General features: G+C 36.6%; 1 protein-coding gene across 2 annotated transcripts in view; it reads right to left on the minus strand.

Moving 5' to 3' along the window:
- Positions 1-25823, minus strand: part of Ntan1 (N-terminal amidohydrolase 1) — a 102732-nt gene that overhangs the window by 15054 nt on the left and 61855 nt on the right. The window lies entirely within an intron of this gene.

The following is a 25823-nucleotide window of genomic DNA, read 5'->3' on the forward strand; positions in this document are numbered from 1 at the left end:
ATGTACGTACATATAAAAAGCGCATTACGAACAGTGCAAATACGACAGCGGCAATACAACAGTTGGGCATCAGTAAATATTAATATGTATAAATACAATACGTAAGGTAGCATATGCGCATGAATAAGTTCGTATGAATGTATGCAGAACATATCATAGGTATGCATTTCTTTTTGCATTATGTACAATTTATGTATGTAGGTTTCTACTACAAATAGTATGACTAACTAGTGATGCGGATGAAACGGAGGCAAGCGGTGCGCTGGTGGAGATGCTTATACACTGCAGTTATTACTACACAGTCCAGAGGCGGCAGGAAAATTGCAATAGAAGTAACTTAACAACCGAACAACCAGCCAACCAACCACGTCACAGTCACATCGTCATCAACAACACAATAACACAATGTTTCGCCAAATGAATTCATATTTGTACATGCATGAAGAATTGCTGGCAATTGGCGGGTGTGCTGCCTGTTGCTGCCTACAGAGGAGCGGAGCACGCGCTGGGTGAGGTGTTGCCACTTGGAAGGGAACTTGTTGGTTGAAAAAAGCAGGTGAGCGGTAGAAAGAATTCGAAAAGTATTTTGTTTAAATTTTTACTGATAACTCTCATTTTTTCGTTTTTAACAAAAAAAAATAAGGTCAAAATTGGTAAAATAATGTAGATAGACATCCAAGCCCAAATATGAACAACACATGACTAGAGATGCCAGATCGAAATATAAAAAAAAATTGATTTTTGAATCGATTCGAATCGAAATAAAAATAATCGATACCAGAAATCGTGAAAAAAATAAAACAATCTCCAAAGATCATATCATATAATTTGCCAAATAACGCCTTTTGCTTAACTTTCTTAAATAAAAAACAAAACACTGTCATCTTACAAACATTGAAAAACAAATTAACAGAAATAAAAAAATTTTCCGGCCTGCGGCATTCGACCATCATTTCTAAAATAAAATTTACTGCTGAATCCGAATACGAAGTCAAAATATAAAAACACAGAGCATCTTTTGAGATATAGCAAGCTCTGTTTTGTTTTTGTGAGATCTGAGCATTTTTCGTCCAATCAAAAAATTCTTCTTACATACACTCCCAGTCCTTTGAATAGCACACCATTTTGATCCTCAGTATGTATAATTTTCCTTTTGTTTGTTTAATATTTATTAGTATTTTATAAAATTTTATACACATTTAAAACAAATGTCAAAATATGGGTGTGCTATTTAATAACCGTTTTAGTATAATAAAGTGCAAGTTTCAAGTGGCTACAAAATACAGTTGGTCTAAAAAAATTTGTTTGGTTTACTGTGCTAAGAAGAAGAAGAAAATGCACGAAACTTTCAACAAAAATAAATTTCCAAAAATAAACGGTATTTTGAGGCCATTTGAAACTGCATACCCGAAATTTTTGAAAAAATATTATTACTTTTGCACTGCAGGTCATTAGGATAGCACAACCCTTTGTTGACATGTTTTTTAAATTTCTATAAAATTTCACGCATACTTTGAAAAAAATTTGATGAAATTTGGGTGCTTCAAAAACTATGAAAAACGCGAAAAAACGAAATATGTACTTGAATTACTTTAAAATTGTTCAGAGCAATGTTGCGAACAGTTGATTTTTTGTCGAATCTTCCATTATGGAGGCAGTACCCGAGACTAATGCTTAGTATTAAATAATGAAATTATAGTTAATAGAAAGCTTTTGTTGCTTCAATAGTGTAGTGAAAACCACATAAAAGCTTTTCCGATGCTTACAAGTAAGACGCTCAGATTTTGAAGAAAAATAATGCTCCTATTCAAGTGAAGTAGAGTATGTACACATATGTATGTAGGTACATACGAATGTATTTATTATATACATATGTATTTATTAATTCGTGTGCTTTGAAGGCACAACGAGTATCGCACAAGTCCGTTACTTTATCCGCGCTATGCAATAAACAATTGTTTACAGCCAACAATTCCGCATTGGACTGATTTCTTCAAAGTGCAGCAACAGCAGGAGCAGCAACCACGGCAACAGAGCCTGAAGAGGAATGTATGGTAGTATGAAAGTATGTACATGAAACCTATGTATTAAAGACCACGTTCGAGTTTAAAAAATAATACATACCAACTTATGTATGTATGTACCTTAGAGTGCATAAGCAAAAAATTCGGACTGATATTAAGATTTACGTGAGGTGAACCGATTTTTAAATATCTCCAAAGTTGGCATTATTTTGATACCGTGAATAAAATTTTTAAACATTTTTATGCAAATATTTTAAGCATTAACTCTTGCTTCATCTGAGGTGATTTTCTTGAAAAAATAAAAAAAAATAAATTTATTTATAAAAAACTAGATTTTTGAAGGTCTTTTAAAACAGGTTCAAAATTTTAGTATTTTTCCGAAAAATTTAGTGGAAGTATTAAAATATAATAAATTTTATATTTCCGATGGAAAACAGCCGATACCGATAATTTTTTGAATGGAGCGTGATGCACCCTAATGTACATATGCATGTGTGTCTGCATGCATATGGTTGTGCTCAACGCTCGTCGGAGGCCACAGGCGATCTAACAAAAAACATTGGCAATAAAATTGCGCGGCGCGAGTTGGCAACAAAATGCAGTTAATACAACGGCAATACATAGTTGCAAGTTGCAACCGAAGCTGCGGTGGCGACGGCAACGACTGCAGCAACAGGCAACGGCAATAAGCAATAGACAACAACAGCAATTTTGGCCGTGATCATGCATGAATCTCGATTAGATATTCGACGGGAAATAATTTGAAAATGATGACAGTTTGAGATATGAGGACAACAGAAGAGCAAAAAAAAAACAACGAGCATCAAAACAGAAAACCAAAAGAGCAACGAAAAATAAAGCAAGCAAAAAAAAAAAAAAACTTGCAGCATATAAAAAGAAAAATAAAGCAACTTGAACAGAGCAGCAAGGTATCACAAGTGGAAGAGGCGCAGACAACAAGGGCTCGTTGCTGCTGCATACTGGCCATATCGGAATGCTAGCAGCAGCAAGTCTGCTAACCAGCACCGCACTGCCTAAAGCTCGGAACACTTTGACGACAGCAAGCGACAAGCAGCATCTGTCAAATTTTAAATATACACGTTCTTACGGACACAATTATTTTGACGACAGCACGACATCTTGGCTGCAGGACTGCAATTGTCGACGTCGCCAAATTAAATCTATTTCTAATTTTGCCGGCGACAATGAGTAGATGTAGTGCTGCAAAATTAAATTGTCGCAAAATTAATCACATATTCTTGATTGTTCATGTTTTTCTTATTTACTTAAATAAAAATACACAATTTGTGAAATAAATATACCAAAATGTCAAACTTTAAAATCAGCTGTTTGCTATGTCGCTGAGGTCTTCAAAATGTTTAAGAAGCTGGCTTCAAGGCGACATTTGTCGACAAAATGATGTCGCTGTCGTTACGTCGTGAAGTTGCAGTCGTCAAAGTGTTCCGAGCTTAACATCCAAAAAATGAAATAATGCCAAATGGTAGCTCAACGCAAAGCGTATCAACGAAATTGAAAAGAGGAAGCAAAGCGGCATGCGCACTGCGATTTGGTATGCCAGCCAGCAGCCGGTTGCAGCAGCCGAAAATTCCTAATAAAATAAGAAACCAACTCCTACCGCTCGCGCTTCCCTACTCACCGAGCCCAACCACTGTCACAGCCACAGCCACAGCTACAGCGTTTGAGCCACCACTATTGCTTGCTGAATATTACCTGGAAGCGTTTCGTTGTTTCGCTTGCGCTGTGCGGTTCGGATCGTGCCACACAACAATGGCACTCGTGCAACCTACCAATCGCACACGGCGTTTACCACAAACTTCTCTGGAACAGTGCCATTTAAGTAGAGATGCATTTTGTATGGATTTGTAATAAGCGCTAGCGACGATTTTCGTTTCCTCAAAAGAGACAACAAAATTAAAAAAAAAAAGATGAAGAAATATTTGTGGTCGCCCCCCGTGAACTAGATAAATCGTATTGACAGCAGACGCGCGCGGCAAGTTCGTCAGCGCTTGAGCGCCCGAACTGCATAGACAATGCAAATAAAATGAGGAGAAAACGGAATCGACTTCTGATAATTGATAGCGATGATGGTGGTCAGATATTTGCCGAAGACATTGAGTGGGCTCAAAACTTTTAATGAAATTTACTTTGTTGTCGAAATGGAGTAGAGAAATCTATTCAAGTGCATCACAAAATAAAGATACATCTTTGACATACTAGACCTGAAATTGTTGCATTAGCCTGGGATGTTTTTGTCCTCAGCTGTAGCCTGTGTGTTTCTTTTCAATAAAATTTTAGCTTGGATGTTGATTCGAGGTTTGGGCTGAGGCCTTTTAAACTGAAGCAGCCATATACATGACAGTTATTTCACCTCCAATAAGACACGACGCCTTTCTGGGGATTTTTGGGCACGAGAAATCTGAATTTGCAATTTATTTTTACCAAAAATAGCCGCTGGGTGCGCTTTGTTGTGAAAAAAAAACTATTTTTTTTTAAACACTGTTTGCGCTTTTACTTCATGTTCCTACCAAGGAGTTAAGTGCATACTATCCTATCTAGATCGTAGTTGCGCCAGGGTTACGTCTATCGAACAGCTGAAGTTATTCGCCTGTGAGTGGTTGTGGTTGACCTGATATGACTGGGTGAGTGTTTATGCAGGAGGTTATTGTCTTTCAATGAATGTCGTCGAGTCCAGTTGTGCACTGATACATATTTGGTATACTTACGCAGCAGAAATAGGTTTCTGGTTGGGAGTTTGACTCAATGTAACCTCGAATCAGAAGGATGCGGGGCAATCCGTCCCACAGCATTGGGTGTGTAAGACTAAACCTGTTTTGCCTTTTTCATTTCAAATAATTATGGAAGCACGGTGAATGGTCTTGGAGGTATCGAAGTAAGCGAAGTATCTCCTCTCATCAGGCGTCATACAAGTAGTCAAATACCTCGGTCATCATTTACTTAGAAACAAACATTTACGAACACCGACAATATATTAGTCGGAGGAAAGCCTACTTGGCTTCACCTGGCAAATTCTAATTAGCGTTAAGTTGGCGCGAGTGACGAATTACTGGTGTGCCTGTCTTGTTGGATGCAGTTAAATCACCCTCTAAAGAATTTTTAACTCCTAAAATCAGGGGAGGATTCTAAAAGAGAAATAGAGCAGAGGCCAAGAGTTCGAACAGTTTCATTGGTGGCAATCAAAATCATTCATTGTCGTTTGCCTATTAGCATATACCGAACAACTCAGTAACACGTTAAAACAACAACTTTGACAAGCATTTAAACACTAGACCAAACAAACTGATACATAGCCATACATATGTACTTACACCTGTTATGTACGCAAATTACGAGCAGGTTACCCACCAATCAACTATCAACAAGGTGACCAAAGAAACAATCAACCAACAATGCATGCATGCAATGCCTCCTCGCACGATCGATTGGTTGGCTGGTTGAGTGGTTGGATTGGTTTGACTTTGCTGCAAATGATATGTCGCTGGTGGCGTCCATATCTTGTAGATCTGACGCTGATATACGCCAGATAGCTATCTATCAATTTGTTGTGTATCAACAATAGCACGAGCGCAGATAGCGATAAAATGGACTACGCGTTGGTGAGTTGGCCAGTGCACATGCGCAGCACCGACATCGACCATAAAATTGTTGTGTTGAAGCGATGGGAGTTTTTATCTACGACTACGTCTGTATGAATGGTATATTTGATAGATATTTACAACATAGAAAGAAGGCGCGTAAAAAAATGTTTGGCGTTCACATTTTTGTTGAGTGTTCGACGAGCTTCTCCAAAAATTTGTTTTATGCGCCGGTCTGCCAACCGGCTCGAACCGTGCCGTAGCCACATTTGAATTCAAATGGCACTTTTGAAATCTATAGGTACATAGTACAAAGGAACGTCGAGATTCTTTGTACGCGGTTATCTCCAAAACTACTGAACGGACTTTGACGAGATTTTCTCTAACATACTCTGTATCGACTAGAAAGGGACCTTTTTTTACTTGAATTTTATTGGGTTGCCACCTGTCTAAAAAACTATAAGATCCACACCGTTCGTTGGATTACAAAAGATGAGGTGTCAAATGAAAGGAATTGGCCTATAGAAAAGCACTAATATATTTTTTTAATAGGGTTGCCACCTGTTAATTAAATTGCTATATTCAATCATAATAAGCGTAGGCATCAGTTCTGAACCGTCACTGTCAAATGAAAAGACATAGCCTCTGGATGTGTATTAATGTATTATTTTTCTGAGTAGGGTTGCCACCTGTTTAAAAATTATAGGATCTTCACCGTCCGTTGAATAAAAAAATGAGATACTCGCCCAATACGAAGTGGGAGAGTAACTGAGAAAAGGTCGGAATCCTTTTCAGTTGTTAACTCAAGTTCAATTTTAGTTCCGTTAGTTTAGTGCCATAAATGACTCATATTTAATTTAATTTGCAATATTTTCGTTTGGTACCCATATTGTTATATTTAGCTTATCTCATCAACATAATTAAATAAAATTTTTCAAACAGGTGGCAACCTTCCTAAAAATATTTTCGGCAATAAGCTTTCCTACACCTCTTTAGTTTGATACCCATATTGCAATATTTAATTTATCTTATGAATTAAATTAAATCAAAATTTTCAAATAGGTGGCATCTTTCTGCAAAAATATTTTCGATGAATTTACCTTCAGAAATTTTTTATTCGTGAAAAAGGATGAGTAAGTTAGAAAAATGCTCTGAACTAGATCGGTGAAATTGAGAGATCTAAAGACAAAATATTTTTTATGAGTAGCTTTTTCATGTCAGAAATAGTCTAGGTAGTTTGCCCCATTTCAGAACCCCATAATCGTACATTTGAACATACTACGTATGCTAACAACTTATTCTTACTTCATTGAATATAGTTGTATAGAGAGTATTTGCATTCAATTTTGTTCCACTGGTTCTACGCTCCACCAAACAATTGCTCTATCTGCCTTGCTTTTATTAACAATAATATTTTGCTCTAATAGCAACCGCCTGCGTAGTTAGCTGCAACAACTCAATTACCAAACACTATATCGTGTAAATGTCTGCAAGTTGTTCTACTTGTTATCATAGCCAATTTGTATTGAAATTATGCTCCGTCGCCAATCAGCGTTTAAAATTACCTATCCGCATGAAGTATGGCGCTCTCACTGCTCTTTAATGAGCTTTTTAACTACATCAATTTTGTTTACTTTAAATTGGCATTGCAAATTCATTCGTTCCAAATACTTCCATGTACTAGTACGTGTAGGCTATTAAATTGGAAATTAATGAAGATACAATTAATATTTATAAAGGTATTCTAGAAATAGCTTTCGACGATTTAAACACTACAGGATTGCTACTTACTTTACCCTTTATTAGGCTTAGCGGCAAATAAAAAACTGGATTGCATTCGGTTTTATACATACAAATACTTATCATTAGGGTTACAATTGTGTAGTTTTTATCGTAAAACTCTGGGTTTCCAGTTTAAAGCTGCCGAAACAATTTCTGTATATCAAACAATTAAGATAAAAACTGGTGTACGGCGTTTAAAAAAAAAATGAAAAGTTCATTCGCGATTCTAGGGTCACTTCTACAATGGACTGCACCGCGGCCTAAATTTGGCGGCACTTTACCTAGGCAAAAGTATCATAGGTATAAATAATTTGGAAAAACTTCCGTAGTTGGAAAGATTAGAAATTAGGAATTAGGAAAAATCTAGAAGGAAATTCTGGATCGAAATTCCATTCTGGCAAATCTGGACAATGGTACTTCCCCACCTTCAGTCAAGACATGTATCGAACATGGGTACAAAGACTGGTGAAAGGTAAAATCTGCACCAAAAAATCTTGAAAGGGATTGAGAGGCGTATTCTTGTCATATTTTTAGTCAGTCAAGCGAACAATGGCATCCGCTGTCAAGGTTACGTGGATGACATAGCGATCATCGCTAGAGCGAAGCTCCTGAGTACTCTCTGTGACATACCTTACTTCAAAGGGGACATTAACCCTTCCAAAGCAGTTATTGTCTCCTTTTTTTAGAGGAAGAACATTTCCAGGTGTGCGTAACATCACTTTGAATGGGTTTGCCGTTAACGGCACCACTGAAGTTAAATACCTAGATTTAGTCCTGGATTCCACACTTCCGTGGAAAGCACATGTTGATGCGATCACAGCACAGTGGTTCAAAACTGGCATTTAGTGTTCACAATTCACTGGAGCCCTAAGTTTTCCCTCAAATTGATATTTCTTTTTTTAATGAAAGCTAATAAAATTTGAAAGAGACCAGTTGAGCCAGATTTTTGAATTTTTGTTTTGTTTTGTATTAAATTTTTTGATCCAAAGTGCAGAAAAAGTAGAAAAATTGAGGATTCGATTCGCCTGTTGCAGTTCATAAATGTTACATAGTAAAAAACTAGTTGAAAACAATTGTAGAGTTCCCCCAAAACGAAAAAAATCCTACCTAAACTTTTTTAAAAATAAAAAATTAATAAATTTTGGTGACTTTTTTTGATTAAATTTCATTTTTTTTTAAATTAATTTTCTGGAGTGTGTATGAATTCCGGGTCCCTTCTTGCGACCGAATTTGGCACAATCAAGGAAGAGCTGAGGAAGGAGAGGAATAAACTCAGAGGAGAATACTGGCCAGTCTAAATGCATACTGAGAGGCTACAACCCTAAAAGGTACAGGGCAATCATAAACCTTCCCAAAGGGAAGTTAAGAATAATTACAGGTAAACTGAGGGGTCACTGCAGTCTAAAAGGTCATCTGCAAAAGCTAGAGATTTGGTCGAACGACCTATGTCGCTTCTGTGTTTCGATCAAGGAGACTTCATTACACCTGCCTCGCGAATTCGAGTCGGTAACATGAAGACGGGAGAGGTTTGTATCTTGCCCAATTCTGGCTAAATGTTGAATTCATACAGTGGCTAATCCCTGGAGCTCTCTTCAAATTTCTTGTATCTCTAGGGTTGAACGGGGTACTGTGAATGGTTAAGGCCACCATAGACCTCTTGGTCGCGCTGCCTACCTCTATACCATGTCTATCTAAATAAAGCAGATATCAGGTTGTTTGTTGCGTTTGGGATTTCATATGCACCGGATCTTGACGATGGCAAGACGTCGACCGCACGCTCTACATATGTATGTATTTGTGCCACCCTGACGAGACAAAAATTAATACAATCCAATTTGTCTACAGTGCAACTTCTCAATATTAGGTATTCGTCTACCAAGAAACTTTTAGCATACATACATATGTACATAGTATATCAAGAAAACACTGCGGCTATTATTAAATCCATCATATTTAAGTAGATTTTTGTGAAATCTACGAAAAAGCAATCTCATTTTACCGCTTGATTCCACATCGTTTTTTCCTTTCTTAAAATTCTCAACAATGCTCTGCCTCAGTTTCTTGTAGCCATCTCAAAGCCTTATTGGTGATTTCTGCACGACCACATTTATTGTTATCATGTAACTTAAGTGGTATTATTTTCAACTTACGTACATCGTAATGAAGCTATTAAAGTCAAGCAAAGTGCCTTTCAACATTCATCTCATATCGCCATTTTCTATAAACACTTTTTTTTTTTACAAGTCACTCGGACGTGTTTTGCCAATCTGGGAATTAGACGTCTTCTTATGAGCCCGCTTGCATGTACGTATGTGCTTGAGCATGTACAATATGCATGTAAGTTAATGTGTAAAATTGCAATTCAATAACTCAGTTAATAAATCAATTGACAATATTATTAATAGAAATTATGCAAAAGCGTCTGACATAAATTGCCAATAAAACTGGCAGTTGCAGTGAATAATTGATTTGGATTTTTCACTTGAGGTGTTATTTACGGCCGCTCCAACACGATAGTTTGGATGTAAATATGTATTAACGTTTATATATGTAGATTGGCTGCAAGGCTAGCGGGATGTTGGTCAGCTAATGGAGCGGTGTAATATGAATCGATTGGTCAGTTATGGCCAGTTGCCCAAGCTCTTTGGCTAGCTGACCGGTGTGGCACAACCACTATGAGATTTCGAGTAATTGCCTTGCAGGAAATTTTACTGGTTTTAATTGAAGCGAAATCCCAAAAGAAGCTGTGTAAAAACAGTCACAAAAAAGTGTGTAGAAAAGTTGGGTTTTGGATTAAGAATTCCTCTCCAATCTCGCTGTCATCCATCGCATTTTTGATTACATACTTTGAAATCCTCTTTTTTTATAGTGTATGTATTTACATATGTAGAAATGGGCCAGAAAAAGTAGCAACAGTAATGCACTTATAAAGAGAATAAGAGATCTATATAAGGGTCCCATAACGTTCTTTATAGATACGACGGAGAGAAGAGTCCCATTAAAAGAAATACTCATTTGGGGTATTCACAACGGTATCGTAAGGGTCGTATTGATGTATGTCGTATACTTTAAACGGCTAAAAAATATTTTAACGGGGTTCGAAAAGTACCGTCAAAGTCATATTATGTATTCTCGCAGTGTTAATAGTTGGTCGTGGTTTCAAGTTCTATAAACATTTATTTAAGCTTTTAAAGTTTACGACATACAACTATACGAAACTTACGACACCGTTGTGAATCCTCAATTGTCTTTGGCATTCATACATACAGTTAACAAATTTTCCCTACAGGATACCTCCATAGGTATCAAATACAAATACATATAAACTATGGCTTACTACTATTACTACTACTTTATATTAAAAATATTAATAAATAATTTCCTGTCGTTGATTAAGTGACTGCGTTATGAGTTCGTGTTATGAATTTTGTGAAAAGCTCAAAATGAATGGTGTATTTTTCGCCAATACCCTCACCCACTAAGCAGTCCATTGGCACTACGTAAATTGATGGGTGGGGAAATAGTGAAAAATGTGAATGGGTGTGGAAGAGTTTATAATAATAAATGCTTAGTAATTGTGAGAAATTTGATTCACAGAATCATTAAAGGAATTAATCTTATATTTCAAAATGGAAAATGTGTATTAGATAAGGTATTAACATATTAAAAACAGGTTTTTATTTACATATATAAGTTTATTTATGTAGCTCTGCGAAAATACTCTAGTTGCAAATATCCTAAATAAATAAAAGTGAAAGTCACAAAGCATACCCAAGAAATTAACTATAAAATATTTTCAGGTCAAAATAAAAATCATCACTTTACTCGAATCATAACGAACTATCGAAAAATTGCATTCTTTACACTAATAACGCTGAAGAAGCAAATCCGCATAAATGAGCAGTTGGCATCTTAAGTTCACATAGCTTCGGAAGAGGTAGCTGGTTATTAAAACATACACAGAAACAGTAGTATGATGAAAACTGCCCAAACACTGACAGGCAAAAAGCAGCACGAAACCATTCGAAAAAAGGACAGACCTGACTAAAAAATGAAGAAACCCTTATTAACGCTCTAGATTAGTTGTTGTTACTAAAGCGGCTTATCTAGATCTGCATAGATGGGATAGTCCCTCAATAATTGTCGTTAATCTCAACTAACCTAGGCTCAGGAAACGTGCTGTTTCGGCAGGGTCGGATCAAAGGGAGAGGGGTGCAAGTTGAGTTGGGTAAAGTGGCCATCTGAAGAGGTGGTTGGTATCGCAGGGGGAATCTTCACATGCTGGACAATCTTTAGGTATCCGGGGTCGAGTCTTGATAGATAGGAGTTGAGACGGCTACAATATTCAGACCGTAATTGGGCCGATTTTACGAGGCTGGTCTAGGTAGTAACAGTCCGTAACTGGTCCAGTGGATATTGTACGTAGGGTCGGATCTCGTCTTTTTGTACGTAGAGATGCCTCCTGACCTGACTAGGTGGGGGTTCCGCCTCGCGCTGGGCATGATGTCACTGTTGGCAATCATAAATCTAAATTTATTGGAGTTTGTATAAGAATATAGCGTCAACTTGAAAAGCAGTATTCTATGCAACGGAAAAACGTAGACAACGAACAAAATGAAAAGGCTTTTGGGGGTTTTCGACAGAATTATTCTATGCATATATGGCACTGTTTGCGTAGACGAATGAAAGTAAGAGTCCCCAGGAGCTCACAGGAGTTTAGTCTCAAGCGCAGTTGGAAAATGATTGTCAAATAAGAAATCATTTTTTTAAACAAAAACCTTTCAAAAAGTCGCACAATAAAATTATTAAAATGCGTCTACATTTTTGATTATTTAATTGATCATTTGCAAAGGTGTTGCAGCACTTTGCCGCTCAGCTGTAATTGGGTATATGCGCCTAAATATTACCAAAATACAAGCTTTTCCTCGAGGTTAATGTAAATAATAAGTAGTATGTATACATACATACATATGTAGGTGCTATGAAAATCCACTTAATGTTCGTACAGAAGCACGTGAATGCAATTTTCTCACAACACAATGCATACTAACAAAAAAAAAATCGTTAACATTGTGCATGTGACAACCATTTGCAATAGGAGCAGCAATAAATTTTGAGCGACAACAATCAGACAATAAAACTACAGTAACAACACTCATCTGTAGTAGCAAAAAAAAAACGTAGTAACCTTTCAAAAAGAATCATAGCTGTCATTGCGACATTAAGAATACGATAATTGAAATAACAGGCTAGAAACCAGCCGAACAACAATAACAATACGAACGACACTGAAACAGCAAGAGAATGTGTTAACTTTGATTGAAACAAATACTCTTATACCCTTCACAAAATAACACGGAACTTTAAATCTCGGTCTAACTCCAACTGTGAAGTTTAAATAAATCTTAGGTATCTACTCCGTTAAATTTATGCACTTATTGCTGGCAGGCTTTATTTTTTCCAAAGTCATAACTTCTAACTAACTATTTAAATAAAAGGTATCACTGCTAAGTTCACATTAAAAATGGCAGTCAAATTCCAGCAGTAATTTTTGCTAATCTGAAGGCGGTGTCCTGAAATGTTAGATTTTAGGAAATTATTAAAATTTTTCAAACGAGGTGTATGCTAAATATAAAATCATTAAAGTGCGCTTTTGAATCAATATGCTATCCATTTCAAAAGCAACTTTACATTATATTAAAAGTGTAAACAAATTAGGTTACGAAGTATTTGGTAGGACGCCATCGGATTTTTATAACATCTGCAATTTAGTCCGAAATATAATTAACTAAATTTTCGCGTTAGTTTGGTGTTACAGGTTTCTTTGGATGATGTTTTAAGTAAATTTTTTTTTTGGGATATTTCTAAGTAATAGTCTCCCAACTAGATTCGATAGATGATTGCGATATTCATGACGAATGACACCAAACGTTTCAACATTTCAATATAGAATGCCTAAGGGGTTAAGCGCGGCGACAAAAACTTTTTCTGAATATGTAATACTCCTGTAGTCATGGAAACCAAGTAGCATTGAATTAATTTTTAACTTCGCTAAAAGCGAATTTTGTTGAGTGGTCTACTGGCACGATTTCGGGTTCCTATTAAAACACCATGTTTCATCGCTAGTCACAGTGTCTAGACTGGCTGTATCCCACACAATTCTAGCTGGCGCTACTAATCCTGTTCCTGGCAAGTTTTTCCGGACAAGGGTTTTCTTGATACCGTCATGGCAAGCTCTGGCAAGTGACAGCCATGCAATAATAAACTAAATATCAGGGCACTGGGTATTTTCTCCGAAGCTAACACTTACTGTACTAGAGGTTAGACTGGCTGTAGCATACACGAACTTATTAGAAATTCTCATTTCTGCAGCTATACGAAATTCTGTAGAAAAAAATAATCTTTCTTAGTTCCCGGACTGGCTTTAGTACTCAACATCAGGACTTGGACAACTCTAGCATAAGTGGATAGATATTCTTGAAAAATGATTTCTTTGTCACCACCAGAGCATGGCATCAGATATGTTTACCAAACCTAAATTTTCTTTAGAATTACAGAAAAGGCCCAGTCATACATTTTATATTAGGGACTGTATGAGGATTCTGATTAGCAATTCGACAGTTCATTAGACGGAAGATGTCTGGAATCACTGGACAGTGGCTGCTTGGATCGACCTTTGTTTCTAGCGCCTCGATAACTTTCCTTGTCGGGCGCTATACGGAAGAAAGCAAATCAGACCAGCGCCTGTCCAAAATGGGGATTTATTTCCGAACAAGTAGATAAGGATTTGCTTGCCTTTCTTGCAACCGCGGCCATATTAGGATCCCAAGTGAAACTTTTGTCAAAGATTACTTGGTCCTAGATATTTCACTTCATCTTTTAAAGGATTCTTAGTGCTATTGAGTTTAATTGAAAACGTACTATCCTTGCGTTGGTGAAGGGAAGTTTAGTAGTCTTTTTAGGCTTTATCGACAGCCCTTCTTCTCGCCACTGTGAAAAGTGGCCCTAAGCTTAGCTTTAAGCATTTTCAGACGAAAGAGTAAAAAACACCTACATATATCTGCGCTAGAAGGGTATAAATATGTAAGTGAGCTATAAATATGACAACTTTTGCATTCCGTATTATAAGGGTAAAAATTAAAATGGCGTTGATTGCTGCCATTGCTGCAGTTTATTGCTTTTGCTTTTCGATTCTCTACATGTGCTCGTTTTTTTTTTATTTTTGACTTTATTTATTTATTTTTATTGCTTATTATCATTGTTGTTTTTATTTTTTTCTTTTAATGGATCTCATGCGCGTGTGAGCAATTTTGAACCTACATACATATATGCGCCTTTGTTTGCTTTTGAGTACATACTTGCATTGCATAGCTAAAGCAACAACTCAGCGCAACAATAACAATAAGCAACAAAAGCAAACCGTTTATGTTAATTAGCTTCCATAGTCTTGGCACATACATATTTGCAAGTCAAATCGTAGCTAGTTAAATGAAATTCAAATTGAAATCAAAATCAATGAACGCGGCTAGCGATTTAAAATTCCTAAACGACAAAATGGGGGGAAAATACAGAAAGCTGCTTAAATTGTAAGTAAAGTAACGGAGGCGCGCATAATTTCAAGTATTTGAATACATAAATTATGTATGCAAATTAGGGTGGTCCTTAAAATATCAACATTACGGGGTACCTCTCTATTTTGCTCTACATATAAAATAAAGACATGCTCGAAATTTTCAAAATTAAAAAAAAAAATAATAAATTAGGGGTCGCTACCAGGGTTTGAAAAAATGGAATACTTTTTTAAAAATCTTGAAAATTCGAAGAAATGTTTTCTGTGACCAGCAATAACTCAGCAAGTTTATGCATTAATTAGCATATGTTTCAATAATATGTCAAATTTGTTAGAGTTCAAGTCAAAATTTAAAATGCGATTTAAAAAAAATTGTAATTTTTCAAACTTTGACGGCGACTACTAAAATATGTTTAAGATTTTGAAATTTTTCGTGCATGTCTTTGTTTTGTACTAATAGAAGAAAAAAAAAACAAAAAATCTTTAATTGGCTCTACTGAAATATATGAAATTTTGAGTTGTGTCGTTATTGCCGAGGACCATCGATATATGTCAGTAGAGAAGAAAAATAAATAAATTAGGAATCCCTAGTAGGGTTAGACAAAATTTAACCGTTTTTTTTTTTAAATCGCACAAATTCGACAAAAGCTTGACTGTGACCAGCTAAAGCTAAGTGAGTTTATGAATTTATTTGCATAAGTTTCAATAATATGTCAAACTTACTTACTAGATTTCAAGTCAAAATTTGCGATAAAAAAAAAATATATATTTTTTAAATTTTTGGTAGCGACCACTATTTAATTCTTTTATTATTTTGAAAATGCCTGTATTTTGCACGCAGATCTTTTAATCTTTTGATCTTTTAAGGACCACCCTAAGTATAAGGAAAAAGCGCCATTCCACGTACCAGTAAAAACTGTCATTTTCACTTTGAAAGCGCAATGATGAAATGAAAATATTTTCCATTTCAAAGAAATTCAGCCCGTTGACCACCACCTCTCGCTCTTCTCCTACTTCAAACTCGGCCCCAAATCGGCAATCCAGTAGCAAAGTAGGCAGTATAGTGAGTATATAAATTTCATAGTGCAGCACTGCTTCCATGGCCAACAACAGCAGCAGCAATAAAGCCAGCAAAACGTCTACTACATACTTCTACAAAAGCAGGAGAAATAAGTACAAGAAAAATAAAATGCATTGACAACAACAGCAGTGTGGCACCAAAACGTGCCGCTGCTGCTGGTATCAGCAACCGAAAAGGATGTCATCAACCGCCAATTATAAATTGTGTCTCAGCAATGCAACGACGACGACGACTGCTGTTGCTTACAGTTGCCGATTTTGCATTGCTGTGTTGTATTTTTGGCCAATGTTGTACCATCAGCTAGAGTTAGGTGCGCGCGCGGTTTTTTCCCGCATTGGTTGTACTATGCACAAAAAGATATTTAAATGCTCATGCTCGGCTCGGATGCAAACTATTCATAATAAATGCACATACATATATTGGCCTTGTTGTTGTTTTGCTTAGTTTCTCATGGTATTACAGCTTCTGGTTTTATTTTATTATTGCTCTTGTAGTTGCATTTTAATATTTTTTCTTTTGAATTGTTGTTTCTGTTATTGCTGCTAAATAAATACTACACGTGCTTGTGATTTAGGTTAGCGCTGGTGGCATGCAAATTTCGCGACGTTTATGTAGTTGTGGTGAGCTTGTCATCTTCAACGAAATTTCTTCTTCATTCGTCCAAACAAGAGAAAAGGAGTTAACGGCGAATTTCATGACATTTGAACAAATTATTTACATTCACAGATATATGTATGTATGTATGTATGATTGCTTGAGAGTTTTTAATACATATGTAATTATTATTTTATGCCTAATTTTCAGGCCTATATTTACTAAGAAATGCATTAGCCATGGCCAGAATTGAAATATTTAGGGGATTCACAAGACGTGTTAACCGTCGTAAAATCTTAAGCTTAACACTTGTTTATGTAAAATAGCGGTTAAAATGGTTGGGGGGTTGGCTAATTATATATTCTTTATCAGTTTAAAAGAATTTCGGTTTAGTTAGAAATCCCCTAAAACCATTTTAATTAAAAAAGATGTTAACCTTAAGATTTTACGACGGTTAACACGTCTTGTGAATCCCGTAATTATAAATCTTTTTACTACGTAAATTATATAGTGCAAATATCAAGTGCAAATAAAAGTTTGTATTCTAAGAAAATTAAAAACCTCAGAAAAAGACGGCTTACAGTCTTTTGTGCAACAACATCAAGACCGAAATTGGGGGCCTTCTTTGTCTTGTCCTCGTTTACCACTCGACCCATATCAAATGAGTTTCCAAGAAAAAATGTAAATATGCAATTTTTAATCTCATTAATTTTTTGTATAATAAAGTGCAAGTTTCAAGTAGCTAAAAATTACCGTTGATTTAAGAATTTTTTTATCCTTATAACACATGAACAAAATCTATATTTACATATGTACAGCCCGCGTCAAAACGATAGCACCTCAACATTTTGAACAGTCTTGAGCAATTATCTTTTGTTTGTTTAATATTCATTATTTTTATATATAAGTATTGCTCTTTATCTAACAAATACCATATATTTCCCACTTTGTACAAAAATTATATCTACAAATTTTCGTCCCAATTCCATTTTAATTTTAATTTCTAGAATAATTAATGGTATGCAGTCTTATAGCTAATTAAATTTTAGTGTTATAAAGTGCAAGTTTGAAGTTGCTGAAAAATCGAGTTAATTTTTGATAATATTTTTATGAGAGAAAATGCGTGATACCATCAGGAAAACAATTATCAAAAATTAACTCGACTTTTCAGCAACTTTAAACTGTTACTTTATTATAGCAGATTTTAATCAGCTATAAAACTGCATACCAAAAATTTATTTAGAAATTCTAATTAAAATACTTGGAATTGGAATGAAAAGTTTATGCAATTTTTAAAATTTGTGTACAGAGTTTGAAATTCGGAGTTACATGGTTTTTGTTAGATAAGTAGCTGAACTTTCATAAAAAATTCATGAACTTTAAAAAAAGCAAAAGAAAAGTAGTCAAAACTTGTAAAAATGTTGTTGTGTCGCAGGGGTATGTACATAGATATGTATATGGAAGAAAATGCGCAACACCCGCGACAAAAAAATTCTCAAAAATTTACGGTAGTCTTTATTATACTAAAAGTTAATCGGCTACAACACTTTAAAAAGATTTAAAGTTTTGATGAAAATTGTTTAGCATTTCCCCGCGTTTTGTATGAAACTAAAAAAATGATTTGCTGTTGAACTATATTTTTAGAAAAAAAGTTAAATTTTGGATGCAAAATATAAAAAAAATGAAATCGTCAAAACGTCACGGTATTCATATTTTTGACGCTGACTGTAGTTCTTTGTCTGAGGTATACATTTTAGTTGAATGTTAAATTTAGAGCCAGGTGCGTATCCGCTGTCTGCTGAAAAACTTTTAACAACATCATCTGGCGTACATTAACCCATTACCAACACACATATGTATTTCTTCATATGACAAAAAAAAGGAAACATTAGGAGCAACAAAGACAGTTTGAATAAAGTATGTTTTATAGAAAATCAACACACTAACGAAAAACAGAAAAAAGTAAACAATGAAAAGTGTGAAGTAGCTAAACAATAATCAAGCAATAACCAGCATCTGCAGAAAATTCTTGGCCGCGGCCTTCATTCACATTCATTCAGTACCTTTGAGTGAGTGAGCATGGTTTTGAGTGTGAAAAGAAATGATCTTGTCAATGTCAACAGTTGAGGCTGCCCATCATTAATCATGGTGCGGGACGCTAAATTATGCCATTTCCACGTTTTTATTATACTTTATTTTCCATCTAATTTGGTTGCCATTCATTGAAGTTAGTTGTTATTGAATTCGATTGTGATTTTGTTGTAAGAGCAGTTAAATGTGGAATGAGTAGTTGATTGGATTAGGCGGCGAGTGATAAAAAGTAGAGAAAGTAGAGTGGAGGTAAATGCTTGCGAATATTTTTTTTTGGTTCAAACAAAGTTATAAACAAAGAGAAGAAAACAGTAAACATTACACGATCAACAGCAATCGCACATTGCATACGTAATCAAATGAATTTTCTACAAATTACAGTCGTACAAATCTTAAGGTTTGAAGGAAAAAACCAGCATTTCAACAAGTCTTACACATGCCATTTGCAAGAAACACTGAAGATGAGAAAAACTACAGAAAAGAAGCGGAAGACTACAGTGGGCTCAGATGCGTGAAAAGGTTGGCGAATTTTAATAAATTTTTTTTTTTTCGGAAAATTAGCCGAATTTAACATAAAAAAAAATCAAATTCTTACCAAAGATTCTTTCAAGCGAAGATCTTTGCCACAGAGAAGGCGGCTTGCCTTATTGCGGAATGGTAATTCTCTGTCAAGGAACGCCACTATATTCGTTGACAACCAGGCGACATTAGAAATCTTTGTTACCAAGGCAGTAAAGTCGAAATTAGTTCGAAAATATCGAGCATTGCTGGCTTCACTGAGTTATGTCAAAAACTCCCTCTAAAAATATCGAAGGGAACGAAATAACCGATGGGATGTATAGAAACGGCACGGTACTGTAAACTAGCGAAGCTGGATAACTCTCTACTACCACCGATTTCTGTTCTAGTCAGGAGGGTTGAAGAATATAACACAGCCGTATGAAACAATCGTGAGTAATGTGAGATCTCAAGATCTTTATGGCTGAGACTTCAAAGATTTGGACGCACGCGTTGGGGGGAGATAGCGAAAGTGAAAATATCGGGGCTGTCAAGCTGTGTGCTTCATCCGCGATAGTAAGTGGTTTAAGAGACACTAGCCTGACTGGAATAACTTCGTTTAAAAGGATGTGCCACCTCATGGCACTCGTAGGGCGCATTCACACCGGGCAAGTCTGCCTGCGAGTGGAAGTACGAATTATTAGAACGCGACATCCTAACCTAACCATTTATAAAAAAAATATTTAAAAAAAATTAATTTAAGAATGGTTTAAGGTTGATCTTGACTAGTCTAATTTTCTAGAGATGTTTTTTGTGGTGGTCGCTCCCCGGCAGGCAATGGAATACATACGACTTTAAAAAAAAAAACACTCGTCAACCAAGTATTTGTGGAAGCACTTTTGAATATTATCAAAAGCACGAGTTAAAAAAAAAAAAAAACACTTTTACTGCAAGAGTTCGCTCGTTCTTCAAGGGCAAGGGTATACCGTCTTAAGATTAATTTAGCACATTGTAAGTGTCACCGTAACAATAATTATCCAATGAGCGTAACAAACAAGCCATGAGCATTCGAAAAAGAAAACAAAAAAACACTAACAAAATGCTGCGAATTTAAGACTTTCGTTTGTCACAACAACAAGCGTAAACATTGCAGACGGGCCAAGAGCAAAGTCAGCTGCAACATGCAGTGTACGACCATGTATATACATATCTACATAATGTATGTATGTATGTTTGTCCGAACAAGCAAAATCTTACTGGAACATCACGATTCTCGATGATGGTAAAAATGGTACTTTTCGGACAGCAAAAAAGTAAAAAGAAAAAAAAGCAAGCCAGTATTTTTACGGCTTTTTTAAGTCGGCTCCCAACGCCTCACACCGAAGTGCCAGCTACACAACTCGATCGTAGTTTGAGGTACATACGAGTACATATATTTCAACGGAGATCTTGGTTTTTAACACTTCTGTATGTTTTTTTGTTTTTTTTTTTTTGTTTTCGGACTGAATTCTCATGCCTACTCGTGTCTGAGTTTTGTTTCTACAAGGAAATAAGCAAATAGCTACTCGTATGCACACAGAAACCCAATTAAATTGTCTGTCTAACTGTCGCCTCAGCCATGTGTTTTCCGGAATGTTTATTTCGCTGGTTTTGTAAGAGGAATAAACTAAATAAACAAAATTAACAAAAAAAGTATCTTAACTGGATTAAAGCTATCGCAAAAAAAGAACTGAACAGAAGACGATAGTGTAGTTTGCAATGTATACTTTTTGGAATTTAAATTTGGAGATGTTGTAAACATTAAAATTTTTTATTGCCAAACGCGGGTAGATCCTATGTGAATATTCGAGCGGAATCAAATATTTACTCAGGCGTTATTAAGAAATGCATTGGAACGGTGTGAAATGTGAAATTAAAAACTTTGTGGTTGATACAATTTTGCGATTTCACATTCCGAACCATCGTCATCGACTCGAGGTTCAAGTTCGTCGTCTCCGCTACTTTCAGTGCTGCTGCTATCCAATTGTGTTGAAATGTGTACTCTCCATAATTCAAGTACGTTCTGGACATCGATCTCTAGGTCGTAAAGGTTGTTCTTACAGGTCCTGGTCTTGAAATTTTCCTTAAATCACATAACTCTGGTAAACTTGTCGGACGTTTTTCCTGTCGGCGAGCATTTCAAGTTCTTTGCACTCACGTGTTCCGGCCACTCTCTTCTTATTGCGGCAAATACATCTCGCTTTCCTCTTCAGTTCCCTATGGTCGCAGCGTTGCCCTGAAGGTGGCATCCTATTTCTCAGCAGCTTCTTGACATCCCTCACTGTACCAGTTGTTCTTACGGGCTCGCTGAAATCTGACTATTTCTTCAGCGGCGGTACTTAATGAGCGGGAAATGTGGTTCCACTGTTCGCATATGTCGGTTTGTTAAATTGTGCTCTCTGAGAGGAGGTGTGATCGATCAGCCGCAGTCCGCTGACGGACGTTTCGTCGTGGAGGCTGAATTTTCCGACGGTGGCGAAAGATCCCTTTCTTGCCCACTCTGACATTGATCTCGCCAAGCACGATTTTGATCTTTTTGATTTTTGATGGCGGGGACAGCGCTCGTATGTATGCTCCAAGATACTCGGACGCCTCGTCCTTATCTTCCATTGGGGAATGGGCGAAGAAGAGCGAGATGTGGTGTAAGAGGTGAATGACAGTACTTGGCGTCGGAGTCGCTCTGCCACCACAAACCCAACACCGAATTTGCGCGCCTTTACATGGCAGCTGTAGTAGACGTCGCAAGGCCCCAGGCATTTCTTGCCTTGCCCCTCCAACGCATTTCTTGGATGGCGGTGATGTCAGCTTTTGTCCTTACGACAACATCAAGCAGGCGGGCAGAGGCAACTTCCTTATTAAGGATCCGGACATTCCAGGTGCATACCCTTAAATCGTATTCCTTTAACCGTTTACCGTGGTCGTCATCGAAAGGGGATCTTATCCGAGGATTCGTTTTGCTTCTTCAATGGAAGGGGTTTCTACGTGGCGGGCCCCAAACCCAGCGCACAACCCATTGCTGGGACGGGGGTGGTTTCGCAACCGAATAAACGTTTATATAGCGGGCCACTTTCCGCACTTACTGGTGAACAGACGCTGTTTTTTAAATAAAAAAAGTCTTAACCCTTGACGTCCGAGGGGCCTAAGTTGTTACAATTCAATTTGTGATTTTACTAAACAATTTTAATGTAGTCTTTCCTTAAGTATTCGCATAAAAAACATTTACACAATCATTTACAATTCTTGAAAAATGTTGCCAAATTGTATTAATTTCTATTGAAAAACTGAAAAGAGTGAATTTCTTAACTTGTCTTCTGAAAAGTTAAAAACAGCAAACTTTGTAAATTTGTTTTCTGTCTTTATTTAGTTCTTTAGTCTTTAGTGGTTGAGGCGCAAACTAAGAGGAACCATCGCTTTTAATGAATTTTATAAAACTTCTTCAAACTGAAATTATTAATTCTTCAAAGAAAAAATTATCGCTTTTTTTTCTTATATTTACAAGCAATATAATACAATTTAGGACCATCAAATGTAAATTTACCCCACTGCAAAGAAATTTTTATGAGGTAGAGGAAACTACTCTTAGGGATTTCAACTAAATAAAAAAAAAAACACTTTTTTCGACCTTGTTCCTTCATGCAACTTCCCAAGCTTGGAAATTCAGTAAGAAAACTTCACTTGTGAATCGTATATTTTCGTTTTTGGTGCATTGAAAAAATCAACATTTAATTCGAAGTCATTTTTTTGTATTACGAAACTATTTCGTCAAGAAACAAGCTGTAGTACTTAGATGCAAATAGTTCAACAGGTCGTATACTCAACCTTTGCTTTGCTCCACTTTCATAGCAGCATAATGTTTGCTAACGCACGCACGCATTTCTATGTATGAATGTACATGCGTACATATGTACGTACATATGTAATTATGCAGGCTCGCATTTCACAAATATTTCATAGTTTTGCGCTAATTTGCGCTGCCAACACTAATTGCGAAAATATTTTTAAAACAAATCTCATATTTCCGGAAACACCTTCAAAACGCATATGTATGTATGTATGTATATGTAATAGGAGAAGGTGAAGCAGCACAAAAGTCACAAAAACCAACAAAAAAGTATCATACAATAATGATTTGTACTCCGGTAAAAAAAAAATAAAATAAAAAATCGTAGAGGAGGGTAAAAATGCTAGGCGCGCGAACAAAAGCCGGCCCAGTCGTTAAATCAAACCAGCCGAGCGGTAAGCGAAAGGCGGCCAAGCACCGAGGCAAATCCCTCGAACGCCTTTGGAACTGATGAAGGTGTTTTGGAAGCGTTTTAAGTGCTTAAAATCGCCCGTACACGCTTACATATGTATGTATGTATGTATGTATGTGTGGACATGTTATTGTATATGAGCTATGGTGTTTACAGTTTATGAGATTTTTGTGCGCAGCACTCCCACTAGACCGGCGAATGCATTTATGCAACAGGCCAATAAAAGAAAAATTTGAAAAAATTGTGTGAGCGCTCGAAAGGATGGATGGTTCGTTCATAAAACTATTTAGGTAGAGAAAATGTTTTTTTATGCACTATTTACATATGTATGTATTTATAAGACAAATTTGTTGTTGCCCACAGATTTGTATTTATTTTCATTCAACATTTTGCAGGAAATTTAAAATATCTAAGCGCCTAAAATAGTTGTAATACGCGAACGAGTTGCCATTTACATTTATTGCATCCACAGAATCAACCATAAACACCACCAGCACCAACAACAACAACAATATCATTACTTGATATACGTATGTATAACTGCGAAACACATGTGCCGCCAGACGCCTCCTCTTCCATGTAACCGCTCATAATTTTGTGTAGTTGGGTTCCAATGTTCCATAGACAAAAGTCGTTCATTGTTTTGGATCGTCGTCGTCGTCATTCGTTGTGGTCGCTGCGGCTGGTTTGTGGTGCTTTCGCTCAGCGATCTCGTCATAGAGGAGTGAAAAGTAAATAACAACAATGGAAGCAACAATTTCAAGTAATATTGTGGTGGCGAAAAGAGCATCCATTTTATGCCGCACAGTGCATATAGCACATGGCAACAACAATAGCAAGAACAACAACTAAATAGCTTACAAAGCAGAGTCATTGCCTTACAATTACCTACATAGCACAATGGTGGTAGGCAGTGTGCGCCGGCGCAACCATCGCTGTATCTTTAGATGCGGCTGAATGCAAAAAAAAAAATAAATTAAAAATAAATAAAAACCAAGTTGTAAAACTAAACCCACTTGAGCGGGTGGCGATCGCGAAAGAGGCTTGCAGGCCGCTAGGCTGCAACTGTAATTTATAACATTCAGCCAACCCCGTCTCCAGCCAGTTATGTACATATGTACGTATGTATGTATGTAGCTAGTCAGTCAGCTAGCTAAGGCGCATTGCAATCGAGCCAAGTTATAAAATTTCAAATTTCATTGCACACAAAGGCAGCGCGCCAAAGTTAGACTCCAATTGAAACCAATTCGCATTTGTGTAGACACTGCTGGCCATTGGAGCTAGGAGACGCCGGAGACACGCCTCTATCGCTGCGCTGCAATCTAGTTCGCCGCTGTTTGCAGAGCCGGTGACGAGCGAGTTTTTATTTGTGCTGCTAGCTGTCTATGGCGCAACTTTTTCCGCGTTTGCCCAATATGCCTGTGTGGAGTCACCGATATGCAATTATTCCGCTTTGTAGCGTATACAGCTGATAGTCGGAGGATGGATGTGTGGTGGAGCAGATTCGCCAAACATTATGGCAGAATTGCACAATACTCTGCACTTTTTTTTTATTTATTTAGTTAGATAGATTTTGTTTTTTATGATGGGGAGAATTATTTAGTTAGAAAATAGATTTGTTTGAGTGATAGGACTACTAGCGGCGGGAGCACAGGAAAGCATACCAACATGTGTGTGTCTATGTGGCCAACTGCCGTTGGCTAATGGTGTCGATATTTAGTGTGGTGAATACAATTGTGTTCAAGAAAAGATAAACCATCTTGGACAACATTGATCCATTTAAAGTATTACTTAATATCATTTTATCGAGGTAGTTCTACAAAAAAATAGCCAAAGGTCCTAAAACATCCCCGAAAAGTACCTCTGAACCAAAGCAGAGCTCTCTGATCAAGCAGTTGTATATTTCATAGCGCCAATCTGTGTTGCCTTTGACCAAGTACACCACTTGACTGTGCCAGGGTTAAGACGAAAAGAGCGCATACAAGTAGCGAACAAAAGTAGTAGCGAATCAGATCGGGATGTGGTGCCAACCTATGGTTTTTGGAAGCACCAACGGGAACTCGTTTTGAAACAGAAAAATCAAAACCAAGATATCATCTCCTGTTTCAGCATTTTAAATTCGTAAGCTCATTTCAAAATAGCAGGATAAGATAGGTAATTTTCAAGCGCTTTATAAGCTTGCACGAAGTTTATTTTGCGTAATTGCGCACTGTGTTCTAAGGCAAGAAGTGTAATTTCACAAAAGAGAAATCACTTTATCCACTGTATGTTTTTATA

Source organism: Rhagoletis zephyria, unplaced genomic scaffold (genome assembly GCF_001687245.7).
Source record: "Rhagoletis zephyria isolate East Lansing unplaced genomic scaffold, Rhagoletis_zephyria_1.1 Rzeph_scaffold_00040, whole genome shotgun sequence".
NCBI classification, from domain to species: Eukaryota; Metazoa; Arthropoda; class Insecta; order Diptera; family Tephritidae; genus Rhagoletis; species Rhagoletis zephyria.